The sequence below is a fragment of the Gallus gallus genome, chromosome 1 (genome assembly GCF_016699485.2).
Source record: "Gallus gallus isolate bGalGal1 chromosome 1, bGalGal1.mat.broiler.GRCg7b, whole genome shotgun sequence".
Classification (NCBI taxonomy): Eukaryota; Metazoa; Chordata; class Aves; order Galliformes; family Phasianidae; genus Gallus; species Gallus gallus.
The window spans coordinates 35,109,958-35,130,560 of record NC_052532.1 but is presented as its reverse complement, the minus strand read 5'-3'; the positions used below and the strand labels follow the sequence as shown (position 1 = coordinate 35,130,560).

Here is a 20,603-nt window from a genome sequence, read left to right as displayed (position 1 = left end):
GCAGTGAGCTGCACAAGCCCTGGGACCCCTGGTGCCAGCTCAGAGGCTCAAGGAGTGGATGGTCATCTTCATCCCAACATCTGCACAAGTTGGTCCTCTCCTAAACTTGCTCCCATCTTCATCGGCTATCCCAGCCCACCAGTCTGTCAGTGTGAGCAAGTGTTTCTGTACAACCATCATGGGCTCCCTTACACCCACCAGCATGCAGATAAGTGCCCCAGGGCAATATGCGTGTGTAGGGTGAGTCACAGTAGGAGTTTCTGGCAAAAGTTTTGTGTGGTCGGGGGAATGATGACAGTAACACAGCAACTGGGGATTTTCTGACTGACACCCGCCTAAGGATTTGTGGAAAAGGACTGAGCACACATGGCAGTTCCGTGGGGTATCAGCATCATGGCACTGCAGCAGCATTTCCCCAGGCTGCCCTGCTCTGCTGTCCCCACTACACAGAGGGTGGATGAGATTTTCTGGAGCAGCCCATTCTTTGCACTTTGCAGCAAGCCCTCTGGAAGCAATGAGCCTCTCCACAGCATTTTCTTCCTCCCATGGTAAGAAAGGGTGGAGTGACATGGAGCTTTGTTCATATCTCTCTGGGCACCTTTCTGTTCTTTAAACCTTGCATGAGTTTCCTGGGCTTGTCAGCATTTTCCTATGACTAAGCTGTGACCGCACAGACCCGACGCGTTTTCTGCTCAAGGCTTGGGCCTAGGGCAGGAAAGGGGCGTTGAGGCTTTTGGTGACAAGTGGGTATGGTGGTGGGAAGGTGTGAGAGAGAGTTTCTAGAAGTTGCAGTGGCTGAGGGTGCAGGTACTTTGTATATCCAAAGCAAGGGGTTAAGGCGAGAAACCTCTGGCAGCCTCAGTTCTGGCTTGGTCGCAGGAGTCCTACCCCACACTTGCTGCTCCATTAGCATAAACCCACATCTCAAATTATGAGTTGATCTTACCCAATCCTTCTGACTCTTCTACTCATTAACCACTTTCAATGTGGCATTGCGGCATGGATTTTACACAGTACATTGTCCCAAAAGTACAATTTTCACATGGGGGAGCTTCTACTGTGCTGAACTCTGCTGTTTGCTTTGTTGATGCAACTCAGTGCAACACCACCCAAGGGAGACAGAGAGATATGGGCTGCAGAACTTGAAAAACAAATTGCTATTTTTTTTTCTTCTGTTAAGCTGACAGTACTTGCAGTAGCTAGGAGTATGTGCTAAAACACAGAGGGTCATTATGTCTTCCCCTGTAGACGTGCTTAGGGAGTAAAATCAACCCTGATACTGATTTTGTGGGTGCTATGGGGATTGTGCATGGAGGACAGTGGTGTTTCCCCAGACTCGTTTTTTTCACTCTATACTGTTGTGTAAGAATGATGAGCAGCTCTGCCTCTATCCATAGAGATAAATTGGCACTGTTAATAAAAAGCGGAACAAACAGAGCTGTTTAGTTGTCAGCTAGATTACATTTTATTGAAAGTTGCAGCATTAAAAATGTTACCCTGATACATTAGGGGAAAAATAAAAAGTGATGTACCTTTCAAACACAAAAGAGAAGTGGTCTTACAGGCGTCCTCGGTGTTATTTCAGATAAGCTAAATAAATTTCAAACAAATGGGCAGAAAAAGAAAGAAAGAAAGAAAGAAAGAAAGAAAGAAAGAAAGAAAGAAAGAAAGAAAGAAAGAAAGAAAGAAAGAAAGAAAGAAAGAAAGAAAGAAAGAAGGAAAGAAAGAAAGAAAGAAAGAAAGAAAGAAAGAAAGAAAGAAAGAAAGAAAGAAAGAAAGAAAGAAAAAGCAACAACAGGCTAGCTAAATAAGTAGATAACAATTTTACCTCCCAACAGATTACCCAGAGACAAGCAGCTAATCCACAGAGTACGATATAGGTGGGTAACAGCTAAAGCTGACAACCTGGCTTTTGCATTGCTGTGAATTGGGGCAAAATCTGCCCTGTGTGCTGGAGTGAAGTACTTCCAGCATTGGGTTAGTGTCCCATGCTTCTTCAGTTCTCGATAAAAACACCCGCTGCCATAGGCTGGAGGGGTAAAAATAGGACTCCACAAACTTTTAAATAAGGCAGTGTAGTAACAGCTGCAATTTCAGTGAAAATGGTTGGAAGTGTTCTGCTGAGACAACATATGTAAGTCATCAAAGACTGCACCACTCACTCACACTGTCCTGCAGTCTTGTAGTCCCTGCAGACTGTGAAAGGAAAAAGAAAAAAAGTCAGAATAGAAAGTCTTTGGAGCACGGTATAATAATTTATATTCAATTTTAACTTGAATTTTGGCCAGAAAGAAGCTATCAGAGTGAGGCTTCTGTAATGGTTTTGCAAACAGTGACTAGATCAAGCACTTTCTGGGTCATGAATAAACCATGGCCAATAAATCACTACGGATCTGTGAGATGCGTGATGAATCCCTAAGGAAACAGCATTATCTTCAGTGGATACATTTAGGTTAAGAGAGTAAAAGCAGGATTTGTCTTTAGTTTGCTTAGAATGTATTAAGTTACCTCTTTAAATCTTGATAACTTTCCCTGTCCAAACTCACTTTACACAAGAAAGGACAGTAAAGGAATATGCAGCTGAGGTCACCTAGAGGGTCTGCCTGGTGGGTATTACGCCTGTGGAAGTGGCCATTGGCACAAACCTGCCCCAGGTTATAGAAACGGAGAACACAGAGAATAACTGCACTTAGCCCCATCCCTTGCTGCACATGGCTCATGTTCATAGGCTTTGCTGTGACTGCTGCTTTTCCAGATTGAAGACGTCCTGGTAGCTTCCACCCAGAGGCCACCCTGCACCCCTGCATAATGCTTCCAGCCATCATCTTGTCATCTGTTTGAATTTATTTTGAGGTGCATCACCAGTGCTGCATGGAGTACCCAAGATGCACGCACACTGCGCATTCACACGCTGGCAATTTGGGGTATGCCATTTTGTGCCCCACACTTTTCTTAAGAAATCTCAGAATTCAGTTTGACTCTTAACAGCTCTTAACAGGGTCAACAGAAATTTTCAGAGAATTTTCCACATGCTTTCATGAGCAGCAGTGTTTAATGTCATCTTGTATATGGTTTTTGTCCTATAAGTGCATTTCTCAGTGCTTATCAGCTCTTCTTGTTGCTTATCAGCTTATCAGCTCTTTTGCTTATTGCTCTGTCATTCAGCACCACGAGATATGTTGGGCACCAGAGTTTAGAAAGGACATAAAACTACTAAGAGAGTGTCCAAAGGAGGACTATGAAGATGGTGAGGAGTCTGAAGGGTGAGAGGTGTGAGGGGCAGCTGAGGTCCCTGGGTGTGCTCAGTACAGAGCGGAGGAGCTGAGGGGAGGCCTCATGGCGGCTGCAGCTCCTCACAGGGAGTGGAGGGGCAGCGCTGAGCTCTGCTCTGTGTGACAGCGACAGGGCCCGAGGGAACAGCATGGAGCTGTGTCAGGGGAGGGGCAGGTTGATTCTTCACCAGAGAGTGGTGGGCATGGAACAGGTTCCCCAGGGCAGTGGCCACAGCCCCAAGCTGCGAGAGTTCAAGATAGTTTGGCCAATGCTCATAGACAATGAAGTCCGATTTTTGGGGGGTGTTGTGTGAAGCCATGAGTTGTACTTGATCCTCACGGGTCCCTTCCAACTCGGGATGTTCTATGATTCTATGATTCTGTGATCTTTTTGTAGGTCTCCAAAATTCAAGGCTGAGTATCCTGAGTGATCTGGTGTCACCTGCAACTTTTGCCACTCGCTATTCCCTCACTTCTTCCAGATCATTCTGCATTCCATAAACAGTGTGATCAAAGGGCTGGACCACCTCTCCTATAAGGGAAGGTTGAGGGAGTTAGGCTTGTTTAGCTTGGAAAAGAGAAGGATCTAGGGAGACCTCATTGCATCCTTCCAGTATTTGAAGGGAGCTTACAACCAGGATGGGGACTGAATTTTCACAGGTTCTGATAGTGACAGAACATGGAGGAATGGCTTTAAAGTAAAAGAGGAGAGATTTAGGTTAGATGTTAGGAAGAAACTTTGTACTCAGAGGGTGCTGAGGTGCCGGAAGAGGTTGCCCTGAGAGGTTGTGGATGCCTCTCTGTCAGCACTGTCCATGGAAGGGGGTCTGGGATAAGATGATCTTTAAGGTCCCCTCCAACCTAAGCCGTTCTGTGATTCTATGGTTCTATGACATGCAGCCATCCTGAGGCCAGGAGAAGCCCACTTTTGCTCCAGCCATGGAGATGTGCACAGGTGCACAGGTAAATGCAAGGTGCAGAGATGTTGCTCTGTTTTTGAACAGAGAGGTTGAGCACTGGAAAAATAACAAATTTGAAGTGCCGGGCTGAATGTTGAAGCAGCAGCTTTGCCTGAGTCAGCACTGCAGGTTCAGGCCTTTTGTGCACAGATAAGCGGTTTCTTCTGCGTGCAAATCAATTTTGCTTACCTCCTGGCATGAGCTGGTGATCTCTATTCCCTGTTCTCAGAGACAGGGAGAAGTTTCGGAGTTTTGTTATTTTTTCTTTCTTTTTGATCGAGTGCTGGCCTGTTGCTGAGGAAGATCCCCATAAGAATGAAGACTTGCACTTTGAGTTAGTAACACCTGCTTGCCTCTCGTTCTGTGAAGAGCAGACTTGCTCTGCAAAACGTGGTGGGAAGCCTGTATAAAAAAACAGGAAATGCCTTCAAGCTGCTGCTCCGCAGTTGCTCATCTCACCAGATCCTCACAAGTGAGTGAGGCACTGATGATCAGCAAGATGCTGCATAATAATTTATGCCCAATTTGTTTTCTTGAATCAGTTAAATTATAAGTGCATGTTTTACAAACATTATTTGCATGATGGTAACAGCCAGAGAAGTCCTAGGACTGCACTGGTCGCCCATGCTGAGTGCTGTGTAAGGACAGAAGCAGCTGTGCTCCACTCTGGGGTCTGTAGGAGAGATGTGAGAGGGAAGGGTGCCGGATGGCAAGAGGTCCCCACGCTGCCCCAGCAGCAGCCTCAGTCTTGCTCCACAGGTGGTCATTCTTTCAGCACAGTATAAAGCAGAGATGCCTTTGTGGATAGAAGAATGAGAAAACAAATGGGGGTCTTCCACTGATTTAGTATGACGTTGGTACACCTGGAGGGCTATGTCCTGCCCATGGGTGCCTGTAATGAAAACAAGAGGCTGTGGGCGTGAACAGCACAGCATCGTCATGACTGTAAGAGCCACATGGATGCAGTTGGTGCTGGCTGGATGGGAAGCATTCCTTCTTGGGTATCTTGGGATAAATGCCAATGGCTCTTGTGTGTGGGGCTGAAGGATGTTTGGCACTGAGTGATGGTGATAACCTCACTGTAGTTTATATTCCCTTTCAGTGTGTGCACAGATGCTTTCTCTGTAATGATGCTCTCTGGGCCTCATTTGCTGAGGTTCTCGGTCCTGTTACATCCCCTGATTCAGCGCTTGGTATCCCTGGTAGACCAAGATGAGCATAGAATTTCAACTGCCTCACAGGTAATGTCAAATATTCCTTTACTTCAGAACAAAGACGATTTCACTCCTGTTCTCTGTCCCTCTGTGCACTATGTTCCAAGACAAGAGCTCAGTGTCTCAAGAAGCACATGGACAGTTCTTATTGTGTCCAGTTCCTCAGTGAGGGCAGAGCACCCACACAGGGTGCAAGGCTGCGTTGGTGCTGCCCTTTCCTTCAGGGAAAAAAAACCACCATCTCTAGAGACTTCTGATAATGTTTTCCTTTATGCTCCCTTTGCAACAAGAAGATAGAAATGCTGTCTTCAGCCACTGGCCAAGAAGTGAAAGTAGGAGCTGAAACACTGACTGAGATGAGGTTGTACTGACAGGCTACTGAAAACAGGCATCTGGACAGATGGTATCAATTGATTTAACTGCAGCTGTAGTGCTTAACAGGGGAGTAAATGCAAGTGTAAAGCTAATGGGAGCCCTGCCCTGGTTAAGTCAATTTCTTGTTTAACTTACTGGCAGTAGTAATTGGTAATACATTCCAGTTAAACCAGTGACAGAAAATATAAAGTGCTCTGTTAGGCTTTGGAAGGAAAAGTGGTAAAGTTGTGGATCTTAAGATATATATGTGTGTGTGTGTTTATGTATGTATGCACATCTAGAATATGGTAAATAAAGACCATATTTATATATATTAATATATAATATAACATATGCCATGTATATCATATACAATATAATTGCTATTATCGTATCATTAACAAGTAATGATATGTAGAGGTGGGTTTTATTTGTATTAACTAAAGCATATATAAAAGTTTCTAAAACCAAGCAAGTGAAAGCAGCGTTGCTATTGAAAAGTGCAAGGTTAAAAAAAGATCAGGAAGTGTGGTGGAGGAGGGGGGAAAAGGTGTGAAGAGCAGAAGTTAGGAGTGGCTCACAGCTGTCTTTTGTCTGTATCCTGAGGCTGGTGGGTGTCCCAAGATGTGGAGAAGCAATGCCCTGACAGCCAGCTGGGTTTAATGTCGGTACTGAAAAGGAACCAGTGATGCAGCACTGGGGTTGAACTCTGGCAGTTGCTGCAGTAGCCAAGAGGTTGCCCAGCTGGATGCCCAGCCCTTCTTAGTGCCAAACTCTCAGCTTAGAGCTGAGAGGTTTTTTCTTTCAGACAGCTTTGTCCTCCTACCCATATGGATTTTATTCTCTCTGAGCCTGTGTTCATGCAAGAAAGATTTCTGAATTACTGAGAAAATCATACAGATAGAATAAACTGGGCGAAAACACCACCTGCTTGCTGTGTCGTTGGCTCTGGCATTTATGTGCTACAGCCTCCAAGTAGCAAGACTTATCATCCAGGGATTGGGAAAAAAACAAATGGTTGCTGGCTCGTGGCATCTCCATAGCAGGACTGCAAGAGATTGGTGAAAAACAAGTGCCAAGAGCAGAAGATGTGTGCAAAGACCCTGCTCTGTGGTTTCAGGGCACAGCTGGAGTTCTGTGGGCTGCCTTGTCGCTTTTTCCCCCCCCGGTCCCTCATTATAGCAGGCAACTGTAGTAAAGTCTAGGAAAACATTATCACTATTATTAATACAGAGATTTCTAAAGCATCTGAAAGGAATCAAACGGCCACGTGTCCAACCGCACTCACCCTGAGCAACTGTATTTCAAAGGATGATTCATTATCCATAGCATATTGCAGAGTTGGCTTTGATCTACAACCACCACCACCACCAAAAGGAATCTATTGAAGAAGATGAAACAGAAACTTCTTCCTGCCTCGCTGTGATGTGTTCTGGACTGGGAGAAGCCTGGAGCTCCCTGCTTAGATGCTGGATGGGTACCTGCCTGCCAAACTGGATGTCGGACGCAAAAATGCCCTGGGCCATCCAGCAGCAGTGGTACTCACAAAGCCTGGTGTCTGACTTCCTTCTGTCTGCTTTTGAACACAGAGCAGTGCAAGTCCTGTCTTGGTGTGGGTCTGACTGGGTTTCTCCTCCCTTCCAAGCCCTCACTATTTCATTAGGACTCTGCCATATGTAATGATGGCAGACGATTGTTAATTTTAAATGACAAGAGTGACAAAAATGTGTCACTCTGTAACTGAGATTTCCTCAACTGGGAACGAGACATACCAGCACTTTGTTTTGTGCTTTATTTCTCTTGACTTAAATTATCCTTGATGGCATCTCATCAGAGCAAGGTGTGGGGCAGAGGAGGGATGGATGCAGTCAGGCTTTGTGTGATGAGGTTATCACTTGCAATTGTATGCAGATCAGGAGGAAGTTAGCTCCTGGCAAAGTAAGGGCTGATCAGGAATGAAGAGTCGGGGAGAAATTTCATAGGCAAAATGTACTCAGGTGACACTCAGGCAATGTGAATTACGTATGCCTCTGATCAGAGTGGGGTATGTATAACTGAAGACCAGCCTACAGAGATGGTCACGTTGTATTTAGTCAGTAAGTGGTAGTAATGATAAATAGTTTTTTGTTATTAATTCCACAAGCAAAGTCTTCTCTGTGGACCTATGTACTGGCACATCTTAGGCAACCACAGCATTTTCTCAAACAACCAGATGGAGCAAGCTGAGTTTTCTTGACCTTTTCTTTATCTATGATTGTTTAGCAGGTTTTCATAAGCCTCTCCTACTCAGATATACTGTGAATTTCTGTAAATCAAACATCATCTCCCTTGTAGACCACTCAGTCTTCTACGGACAGTATCTGAGGAAACTTCATCCTACAGCCCGTCCCCATGGCTTCTCATACAGGCCAGCATTACTCCTACAGCCTATCCTCATGACTTCTCATATAGACCAGTTTTAAAGTGCATCTTCATGTTTCCGGCTGCTTAGGCTTGATCTGTCAGGTGTGTGCCTTCTTTAAAATGGTGATGTGTGCTGATCAGGGTTTGCAAAAAGGTGTCACACAGAGAAGCTAACAAATATTTAGATGCTGTCTTGCAGTGATTTTAGTAATATTTCTGTTTCCTAAAGGTGTCTTGGTGGGTTTAGACATGAATGACTTGGCAGGATTTCCTCTAGCACCTCCCAGTTAGATTTGTTCTCCGTAGAAGGACAGCCCAAACAATTTCCATCCAGAACGTTCTTATTTTGATGATAATCTGGAACTCTATTTACATAAAATTTTTCAAAAAAATACATCTGTTCTTTGAACATTGTTGCTTTTCATTGAAACAGTCATGCTAGAAACTCCCCAGATTTTCAGCAGCTGCTGAAAAACAAATAGTTGGTAAGCATTTTAAATGGAGGGAGTTTCCATGAAAAGACAGTGTTTCCTATGGAACATTCTAATGAAAACAACATTCATTTTGCTGCCAAAACCTTCTGCAGAAACTCTCACTTTCCAATCCAGCATGATCTCAGTATCCCCCACTCAGGAGAGCGCATTAGGAAATGCCAGCCTGGGCTCCACAGGGGCACAGTCTTTCCACGAGATGATTCAAGGTAAAGCTGTAGAGCAGACCTGACTGTGGTTTTTGCATGAGCAGCCATTTCACACTGTGACACCTCTAATTTCAACAAACTGCCTCAGCTGCTCCAACGCTGTTCTGCAGTTGGCCGAATGCCCTCTCCTCACCAGGCCAAGACCTCAGCCCCAGTACATCCAAATTCAGCTCTCTACAGGTCTTTTTGTTTTCTTTCCCTCAATAACCACTTAATGTGCATAAACAGACTAGAACTTCTGCAAAAACACACTGCACCATTTTCTTTATTATACGTTATTGCAAAGCAAATTGCATGCATTTTCTTACAAAAATTAATCTGAGATTAATATCACATATTGCTCATATTTAACAGCAATGTACTCGTTGCCAGCCAGCTGTGTCCAGCTCAGCAAAATTCCAAATTGATGCCATAAATTAACTGGAGGGTAGAATGCATTTTGCGGCTTACAAGATGAAGATATTTCTCTAGGCATTTGTTGGCATAAGTTGTGGTTCTCATGGAAAAGCACAATATATGGGAAATAATGAAGAAATGGGGATTCAATTAATAATGAATTTTAAAAAATGCCACTGCTAATATGCATATGAACAGTATCGTTAAGGTCTGGCAGGATCAAATGGAGACCTGCCTCCTCAGAAACCTTCCCAGCACTGGGACTGCCAGAGAGTTAATAGTCTATAATGTAACCTATTCATGCTCCTAGATTAGTCTGTCAAAGACAATTAATCAACATACAAAAAGCTTTTTCTTCTCAAAATAGAAATGTATACACATTTAATTTGGTGGTGGGTACTACTGAAATTCTGCAGGAGTATTCTTCACATATTTTGTTGGAGGGGGACCGGGAGATAAGGCCTGTCCAGGCAAATCCACAAAGCACTGAAGGTTGCTTGGACCCAAAGGTCCAGAAACCCACTTCTGTTTGCATGAATTTATTTTTAAAAAATGCATACAAGCATTCACTAAGAATATTTGTAGAGGCTGCATTTGTTTATGCACTTTTAATCCTTTGCAATACATTTTATAAATGCAGTCGCAATAAACATGCAGGACTGTATTCTACCATCATTCAGACACAGCTAATCTCATTGACTTTAATGGCACTGTATCAGCATCGCTGAGGGCAAAGTTGTGTGCCATTCAGAGATCTCATTTTTGAAGATAATTGAAAACATCTCTGAATAGAAGGACACAGGATTTTCCATTAGGAATTTTTCTATCATTATATAAAATATTACTCAATAGTATGCAGCTGGTTTTATTATTGCTTTCTTTTTTACGCTAAGCAAATTTATAGGCACTTTTCATAAAGAGAAACAAGAATGTATTTTATTTTAGGAAGAACTAACGGAGATAATTGTTTCTTTTGGTGCTGCCTCAGAGATGGTATTTCCTCATTGGAGGTTAACTTATGTCAACATGATAGACAGAGTTTGACTTCACTCCTGAATGATCACATGAACATTTACGCTACAGTTATTTGAACACATTTACTCCTAATAACACTCGATCCATTGAACTAAAAAAGACCCAGAAGGTGAAGGGCCTGGCTGTGGGAGGGTGCAGCAGGGCTGTGCAGTCCTGGAACATGCTTCCCAGTCACTGAGTTTGCAGTCACTCCTGCTTCGTGGTCCCCAGTATGGTGGCTGCACGCGCTATGTGGCCTTCAGCTGGAGGTAATGGTGGTTCCCCCAGAGCAGTCCCACTGCAGCTCCCCCAGAGCCAGTACCAACGTGTCCACCTTGTATCCATCATGCAGTGCTCCTGTAGAGGAGAAGCCTTGAAAACCTGAACTTCTCATTTTTGTTTTGCAGTGAAAATAAATGTTGACCTGTCAGAAATGTCCTTGGACTGAAAATCACAGGCACTGACCCTCTGTGGCAAAGGAGTTGGACTATGATCGTCTACAAGGCAAGTACCAGCTTCTAGAACTGAAGTGCACCCAAATAAACTAAGTAAACGCTTTTGGTGAATATTTAACATTCAGTTACAGTCTCGGAAATTTATGTTCTTTGTCTGAGGGTATTCTGGGGAAAGAGAAGATTTCAATCAAGAGTTTGATCCTGCCAAAATTTTAAGTGAGCTTTCTCCTTTTCAAAGGTGCTGCATTCCCACTGGCTTAACATTTTTGGCTTTTTGGAGACAGACAGTCTAACTGCCTCTGAATACCTCTCACCGCAAGCAAAGCCAGTCAGCATACTGTAAACCTTCCCCCAGCCTCTCCCCCTCATCTTTTTCATCCAGCAGGGAAGCACAATGGGAGAGACTTGGAGATAATACAAAATTCTAGCAGCATTTGTTTCTTATTACATTTGTCCTTCCCAGAAACGCAAGTGGCAGCTTGCCACGAATTAGGTCTTCTCAATAATTCAGGCCCATTGTGAGCAGAAGACAGCCACTGGAGCCATGATGGATAACAGCCTCATGTCAGATGTCAATGTTAGGTCTCCCCAGTCTATCACCAGGCTTTGCAGCCATAGATCATGATATTCCATTTACCTGCCCACTGCCACTGGAAAATGGTAAAGGGCTTGGCTTGCATTAAATTGTTCATTTGCTGGAGTAGACCCTTCATCAGTGGAGGCCTGCAGAGGTACATCACTCTGCTTGTCCTGTGTGAGAGCTGGCAAAATGCAAGGAAGACTGAGGCAATGGAGGCATGTTGGGACAAGTTTCATCACACTCGCTGTGGAAAATGCAACTCCCGTGCAAATGCAATTGGAGAAACTCAGCTGCAGCTTAAGAAAAGTCTTGCAGTTTTGATAATGGACAAAGCTGCTGAATTTCCTGAAAATATCAGTGTGTGTAAAGTTATCACTCATTCTCCAGTGCTTTTCGATGTCTGTACTGCTACAGTCACAGCATTTACTAAAGTAGGGTTCCCAGCAAGGGAAAAGAGACTTGTCAGATAACGAAACTACAGGTAGCAGGCTTAAATCTTACACAAGTCTTTGGTGTCTTAAACAATCCTGCTTTTGTTGTGTGTGAAAGGCTTTATCCTATGTTCTTTATTTTAGGAAAAGAGAATACAGGAAGCACAATCTGCAAAACTCACCAAGAAAGATGCACAGACAAGTGCAAGCCCAAGTACTTATAAAATGAATGCAGCGGTGGTGGGATGGTTTTCACTGATAGTGACGTGCAATACCAGGCTCCCATCAGTGATGCTTGCTTTCTGGGTTCTGAAAGAAATGAGTTTGCTTCCCAACAACTTGTTTGCTACAGTAGCTACTTTCTGGTTCCAAAGTCTGGTATCCCTCATCCTTGAATGCCTTGAAGAGATTGTATTGGGTTACCTGCCCATAAATCAGTGCTGGGTAACTTACTGACGAAGGTGAGTTTTGTACCTTTCCAAAACAAAGGATAAAAGTGCTGAACGACACTTCGGTTCACACAGACCTGTCGTTGGGACATACATCTGATGAACTCTTGGAAATTTCTGTTTTTTATTTTCTGTTGATCTTTCTTAGGTTTAAAGCCTTCCAGACCTGAAATTGAACAGAAGTACTAAGAAGACTTGTATACACAGCTATTAGTTGGACTACCTAGAAGTGAGAGTTCTAACTTGCAGAATTTTTTGAGTTTCAGCGGTAACTTTAGCAAGATTGGTGATCAAAAAAGCCATTGAAGTTTGTCATAAAAACAAACGGGTGAAAGCAGAAAACATTTGGTAAGACAGTGATTCATTCACTCACCCGGTGAAGGGAATCAAACTTCGGCAATGCCTTGTCTTGTGCGTTAGGATCATCTGCCTGTTTGTCTTTTAATCAGAAATATTATGCTGAACTCCTAAACCCTTCTAACAAAAGTTTCAACTACAGTTATAGATTTCCTTGAAACGTTTTTGTTTCAATGGAACTGCATTTTCTGGTGAAAAACATTTAATTGAAAAGTTCCCATTAAGCTCTTGTTTTGACATCCTCTTCAAGCACTACAGGTTTGTAGGCAGTGAATCAGAAAGAAACAATGAAGCAAGCATTTTATTTCCTTTCATTTTAATGAAGTTAAGAAAAACAGTTGAGTAATTACATATTTTATATGTTTGGCATCGTTTTGAACAACAAGCCATAGCTTGGTTATTTAAATTATCTTTTTTCTTCTTCTTCTTCATCTGAAAGGTTGTGGAACAAAAATCGACTTTGTTTTCCTCTCTTTGTTTTTTATACTGATGAAATAAAACCGAACAGAGAATTTTCTGAGAATCTCGGGGGCAAAGAAATGGAATGAGGTGCTGTTAATGTGGAGCATTTGAGTGTGTCAATGGAGGAGCCATTCCTGCACTTCTGTCCGTGTTGCTTATAGCAGAGGGTACAAGTGCGTAAGTGTGATGTGACTCACACAGGTGTTTCTCTCCCATCCCTCACACCTCTCTTCCAGCTGCTGTTGTGCAGCAGTTTTTCCCTTCCATAAATCTGCTCTCCCAGCATTGCTCAGGGCTCAGCTCTGGCCTCAGTGGAGCCACGTTGGAGCAGCTGGAGCTGCTCTGATCTGACATGGGGCAGCGTCGGGCTCTGCTCACAAAGGCTACCCCTGCAGGCTCCAGCTATCAAAACCTTGCCACATAGGCCCAATACACATGTTTAAACGTGACTTGCAATGATGTTTTCTGAACTAGAAAGAGTAGTTGTGGTTGCTGGCAAAAACCTGGAGATACAATGGCTGTCCATTAACTCCTCTCTTCTGTAAATGTACTAAAAATGGTAGCTCGACTCAAAGTCACCGATTACATTCAAGATCAGATTCACACTTATATCTGCTGAAGTTCCATCCAACGCTTAGCTGAAATCTTTCAGGAATGTCATCATTAAACATCTTCCTTATTCAGAATGGGTCACAGCATTACTCACCTTGTTTTTTGTTTTGGTTTTTTGTTTGTTTCTTTGTTTTGTTTTTTTTAATCAAAAATTATTATTGGGACATATTTTTCCTAATATTTCAATGAAACGGCACCCAACTGTGTCAATCCATAGGATTAGGAAGAGGACATCCCAAGAATTGTATTTACTGACTTCTGACAAGCCCTCAGCATATCCTCCCACTGTGGTTTCCTCTGTGACTTGGGAAATTCCCCTTTTGGAGGGATGTTGGGTGCAGACACTTTCAGAAAACGCTGTCAGCACTCCTGCAGAGCTGCAGGAAGGAGGGAGGGACTCAGGGGAATGCGGTAGGGGCCCGGAGCACTTTTGGTAAGATAGTCACAACATAAAGTTGCACTATCAGCAGCAAGACCATTGTCAAGTACAGGAAAAAAACTTTCCATTTCCTACCAGAGGTCTCAACAGTCAATGGCGTCGCTGACACGAACACCTGTAATGAACACCTGATGTACAATGCTCGTTTGGGACAATCTAAAGAAGAACCCACTTATCTAGATCATCAGCAAGGCTCAGAAGTACGTGAACAAGTCCTCTGCACAAAGCAAAAGAGTGAGAAAACTCTCCTCTTGAGCGGGGAGAACGCATAGATGGAAACCCTGAGCCGCAAGCTGAGCATGGCTGGCCTGTCACACACAAGTACATGGAGATGTTCAACACCAAGCTGCTGCATTAGATAGATTTCAGCTCTACACTGGAATACCTACACTGAGGTGATAGCCTAGAGATGTTAAAACATGAGCTCAGAGGGTGATACAACTGCCTCCACAATGATTTCTCATGTTGCTTGAGAAGCTACAGGGAACACAAGGCATTGACAAGTAGCTGGCATATGCAGCACAGGACCTCCCACAGTAGCACATGGAGAGTGTTCAATTTCCCCACACGGTCAATGGAGTCTAGAAAATAACCTGGTTTGTTTGGCAGTAGGCTCTTAATGGGGCAGACAGCTGCTGGCTGTATTTACAGGGATCTTAACCACCCACCTCACGTATAAATGCCTAAACGTAGATATTTTAGCCTTCTAGCCCTTGCATTATCAAGAAAAGTGAGAAAGCAAAATATCTGCATGCCAAAATCTGCCAGCTTGAGTCAAACTGCAGCCAGAAGCAACTTCTAAGGCAGCAGAACCAAAAGCTTCCTGACGTTCACTAGAATTGCTATTGTCTCTGTTGTCTCTCATAGGCAGATTCTTACTAAATCAAATCAAGGGAATAAATCCAGCACGAATAACTTATTCTTTAAAAGACATCCACAAATACTTTATTTGGGTGGTCTCCTTAACCTAGATCCCACAGTACTTGCTGAACCAGCTTTTTTTCTGGTATGCACCTAGCTCTGCAAGAGGAGTTGGGTAGAAGATTCATCCTGAGTGGCTGCAGTTCTCTTCCAACAGGGCCCAGGCCCAGCAAGCAATCTGAGTGTATTACAGAGGGCCTCTGTACTGCTCTTAATCCACCCCTGGAGCTGATGCTAAGGAAGCACCTGATAGACTGCACAGCCAGCCTGGGACTGTCTCAGCACCTTGTTGCTAGAAGCACATTTTGTTCTATGTATGTTTTGTGCACTCCCACACAACCAGTGTTCCTGCAGTTTCTGTTGTAGCAGCACCCTTTTCTTTTTGCTTTCTTTCTTTACCAAAATGAGCAATTACTGGCAACCACGAAGGTATTCTCTGAAGGACCAATTCCTCCCCCTGGCCTTGGATCTGTGGACATCCTGTTGTTCTTCCTTCTTAGGAATTAGAGTAAGCACCTTTGCCACCTTTATTCTCGCTCAGCTGCTCCATGCCTCTTCTCCTCTATCAGCTGCCCACACCTGGCAGTGGCGCAGTCTGAACCAGCACATGTTTTTGTAAACAGGTCTCTGTTTTGGAAGGAGGAGAGGGGATTCGATCCAACCAGTTCCAGAGAGCGCAGGCTTTTTTGAGTCTGCAATGGCAAAAAGCTAATACCCTGTGAAGCAATAAAAGGGTATTTTAAAGAAGCTCATCTGGGCTAGACCGTAAGCTGATTTATGAAGGCAGGTGCCATGTGACTGTGTAGCTGCTGGGTCTGCAGCAAAGCAAATTCGCACCATTCATTGTTGCCTTTGTGTTTCTGTGGGTTTGTTTGTCTTTTTTTTTTTTAAACTGGTCTAAGTAGAAGCACTGTGCTAATAGGAGGTTTAAATGGATTTGAGAGGGAGTTCAGAATTCCTGTATAATCCAAAGGTATGCCAAGCCAGAAAGCCTGCCAGTACTCTAAGAGCCAGCATAAAGTCCAGCAGACAGTGAAATGCTCCGAAAAGGCAGAGAAAAACCCATTGTGAAGCCTCTGTGGCACCTGTGGTGGCAATGTCTTCTCCTTACAGTGTTCTTGCCCATCTGTTATGGCCACGCCGGGTGTGCCCATGAGTTATGGCCATGCAGAGGGGTCACGGTGCCTACTTCTAAACATCTGCATGGGGTCGTGTGGGCTTCTGTGATTCAGGCAGTGAAGAACGGTGGTGCTGTATTTCCAAACAACAGCTGAGCTCCCCTGTGCCAAGGTGAGAACGGCTCTGCCTGGTGTGGTGCAGCACAGCAACCAACCGTATTTCAGCCGTGCCACTTTGCTCATTTATCCTACGCGGAGGTTGATAAATACATTTTGTACTACTGCTTTGCTGCGGGTGCTACACGTGCACTGGACAGCAATACGACATACGGCAGTCCATGCATGCGCTGCTTGCAGACACACCTGCAGCCCTCTCCAGCCAGGCCAGACGTGTGGGCCGGTCTCAGCAGGAAGCTGAATAGCTGCTTTCACACGTATCCGAGCCATTCTTCCGTGGGGTACTGTCACATCCCCGGCCTTCCCACCCCCAGCCTGCAGCAGCCCTGCAGGGCGCCCACCCCCCGCACCCGTTATGGCGGCCCCGGCCCGCGGCTGCGCCGTGCGGCCGCCAGGTGGCGCTGCGCCCGCGGGTTCGATGTGGGGCGCTGGGCGAGCCCTGGGCACAGCCCCGGCTCCGCCCGCCGCTCCCGGAGGGGCTGCAGCACTGCTCGAGGAAGTACGGAATGAAAAGCGCTACCTTTACCTCAGCTCAAGCGAAATCTTTTCCTGCGGCCCCGCAGACCGTCATCAGGCCTGCAGCCTGCCTTTTAGATGGTTGAGTTTGACGTTCTGACATCAACAGCCAACAGTCGGGCAGGTGCTGTGTTTATGACAATCTCAGCTGCAACATTTCTGGCCCTGCAGCGGCAAATGACCTCAATCCTCACAGTATTCTGGTCACGGCATTGAAGTTACTGTTCTTATTTTTAGGCAGTGAAGCTTTTCCACAGGAGCAACTCCACAATAAGAAACAAGCATATAAAAACATAAACTAGAATGCTGCGCATCCGGCTGAATATCATTGCACTGAGCATTGAGAGGAACTGTGCCGGATTGGAACATCTTCTGCTGCACAAATCAGCTCTCCAGACACGGCTCCTTATGAGCACGTAGGAGAAATAGGTGTGTGAGCCATCTGCGGCTCACTCGGCAGTGGGGAAAAGACCTACTGAGATCAGTATGCAGGGTGACTGCTCCAAAGCTCCTGTGCAGAAAAAAGCAAAGGCTTTAGCATTTTAGCTATCAGTAATTGTTGCGTTGATGGAGTGTTGCAGAATGTGTTTTTTACCCCAAGCCATTACATTCAGAGTTTGATGGATATTTTTCAAGATCGAGGGCTCCTATTAGAATCATAGAATCACCAAGGTTGGAAAAGACCCACAGGATCACCCAGTCCAACCATTCACCCATCACCAATGGTTCTCACTAAACCATGTCCCGCAACACAACGTCCAGACGTTCTTTGAACACGTCCAGGGTCGGTGACTCCACCACCTCTCTGGGCAGCCCATTCCAGTGCCTGACCACCCTTTCAGAGAAGTAGTATTTCCTAACGTCCAGCCTGAACCTTCCCTGGCACAGCTTGAAGCCATTCCCTCTAGTCCTATCACTAGTCACACAAGAGAAGAGGCTGACCCCCAGCTCACTACAACCTCCCTTCAGGTAGTTATAGAGAGCAATAAGGTCTCCCCTGAGCCTCCTCTTCTCCAGACTGAACAATCCCAGCTCCTTCAGCCGCTCCTCATAAGAGGACCATAATCTCGCTGTGCTGGATGCTTTCTTCACCTGAGCATTACAACTGGATGAAAGAGTTGCTAAGAAGAGTGACAATTTTAATCAATTACCAAATGTGCTATTTCAGTGTAAATATAATCTGTGATTTCTTCTGACTGGAAAAATGGCAAAGAACAATAAAATAGTTAATGATTTTATAATCAGGCATGTGAAATTCTGTACGTTGTCCCCAGAGGGTTGCAAGTTTCTGTCATGTACCGATATGCTTAAGAATGGATAACTAAATGTGCAGCTATCTAAAGTCACAGGCCCTTAGCAGTACTTACTGAGTCCCGTGATAATTTGGCTCAATCTGAGAAGGAGATAAAAGCCATTACAGCTGGGAAACACTGACCGCACCTTGCCTCTGGAAAACCAGGGCTGAGATTTGTCTCCAGATGAAGAAACTTGCTTTTGCCACAAGGAGTTTGGTTCAGCTGCCCACACGTGGGTGCCTGGTGCCATTCGAGAGTCTCCTGAGACTCCCAAGTGTTTGCTGCTGTGCCCTCTGCTCACAGAACACCAGCATCCTGGGCTGGACTTTGTCATTACGGCCTGTATTCAGTGACCCCTCCCATGGCATCTGTGGTGTGAGATGCTTCCTGGTGCAAGGCAGTGCACCTGAATCCATTTATTAGGAAATGATGATAAGTAGGTGATGCTAATCACACAGTAGTGGTCAGCCCATAAATCAGTTGCTTCGTTCCTAGGGTTAAAAACACCTGGCCTTACTGGGCCAGTCCTACTGTCCTGCGCTCCTTGACTTGAGTGGAGTCATTATCTTGAATAATGTGCCCAATTAGAGGTGTCACAGCACCCACCTCCCAGCAGAATCCTGGTCGGGAAGTCCAGTCTGGGAGCCAAACCACCATCTTCCTGCAGAGGTCAGAGCCTGTCCCCAGTGACCTGTAATCTTATCTTGACTGATGGGCCTTCCAAAGATATTTCAGCAGCTGTAGAAGCTGAACATCTGGCCATGCAAACTTTCCTGAGAGCGTTGCCTTCTGGAAGCAATAAAGATGGACCAAAAGCAATGTGTGCGCTCTGCTCTGCTTAACAAATTGCTGTTTCCAGACGATGGAGCCTGTTACTTGCTGTCTCTATTTTGGAATGAGGTTGTTCCCACTAAGGCCTGTTTATGGAAGGCGCTTCAGAAGGAAAATCTTACCGTTTTCAAATGTACAAATATGAAGCAACAGAACTAATGCAGTGATTAAAACATCAAGCAGTGCACGTCACATAGGATTATCCACTGCACGCTCAGCTGTTCTCTCCAAGACGGTCCTGTGTGGCACACAGATCTATGCCACCTTTGGCAGGAGATGCAATTGGAAGTGCAGTGTTCAAAAGAGAAGGTGAGTGGGATTTAGGAGAAGTACACCTTTGCCAGGGAAGGCTAATGATGAACCCATGAAGGAATCAAAGCAGATGTAAGTCAACCATGGAGCAATAAACTCAGATGGAGGTACCAAGGAGAGAAACTGGCTGAGCGGAACTGATCTGCTTGTGGGATTCAAATGTACTCACAAGCCCAGGAAATCACTAACAAAGCAAAGCCCAAAGTTACTAGAACTTAGTTGGCAGTCTTTGGGCGCTCTCTGCCTTTTGCAAGCTGCTTTAAAGGCCAATTATGGGATATTTATTTCTCATTAACATGCAACAGATTGCTGATTGTTTTTCTGCTAGTTTATTAGCCTCTTTTTTTTTTTTTTCATGGAAGTAATGGAGAGGGAGATGGAAAACCTCGTAGTGATACATGAAGCACCAGCAATGAGAGGAACCGGGAGTGTGCAATCTGAGCATCACTTCCCTGCTTGGCAGCAGCACCATGAGGGAACACTTACATGGCATTGCAGGGCAGCAGAGGAACATGAAGGTCAGCAGTCACTCCCATGACTGCTGTGAAGGAGCAGAACTAGCCAGTTTGAAAACAACTCCACTTACCACAGGCACCTTTAATGCTCCAGTCACAAAGCCCACTCGAGTGTATTATTATTTACATTGTAGGGGAGGTTCCAGCCAAGACCGGATGATTGGGCTACCACAACTTCAACCACATCACTGAAATTGCCTTCCTTCATTCCCAGTTGCTTGGCACGGTAAATGATGGCAATGATTTGCATTCACCTGTAATTACAGGTTTATCTCTTGGGTAGCAGAATTACCAATAATTCCAAGACTGCAGTTAAATCCTGAATCATTCATTCCTGCAGTTGTTTGTTTCTCATTCAGCAGATGGGTATGCCTTTTCTCAAAACAGAGGGACTTTGAAATGCAGGGCTTTTCCCCCCCTCCAAAAAAGACCTTTTCTAAAAGACCTTTGCTTTGACCTGGTATGAATATATTAAGCCAGGTGATGGTCAAGATATACACAGGAAAACTGGCTTAACAAAATGCAGCCAGATTATTTTATGCTGGAGTAAAAAAGGGTTGAATCAGTCTATCAGATAAACAAAACGTCCTTCATACCAAACGTTGTAGGAATCAGAGTAGGAATCCAGCTCAGCAGCAGAGAGATTACGAGCAGGCACTGTTTCAGCTTCATTAATAACAGAAACCCCATTAGATGCAAGAGGACATCACAAGGACTGAAAATAAATACTAGAAGATGGGGAAAGGGTACGTTAGGAAGAGGAATTACGTTGTTATGAAATATAGGGGGGGAAATCCCAGGCATTCTTAAGATCATCTGTA

The 20,603-nt window shown here is 44.7% G+C and overlaps 1 long non-coding RNA gene across 1 annotated transcript; it reads left to right on the top strand.

The window, feature by feature from the left end:
• The first annotated feature begins 219 nt into the window (after positions 1-219).
• LOC107052884 lies at positions 220-10,982 on the top strand. The gene is made up of 3 exons (XR_001465673.3): positions 220-548; positions 5,334-5,472; positions 10,720-10,982. It is a non-coding gene; the product is annotated as an uncharacterized LOC107052884 (long non-coding RNA).
• Positions 10,983-20,603: the final 9,621 nt, after the last annotated feature.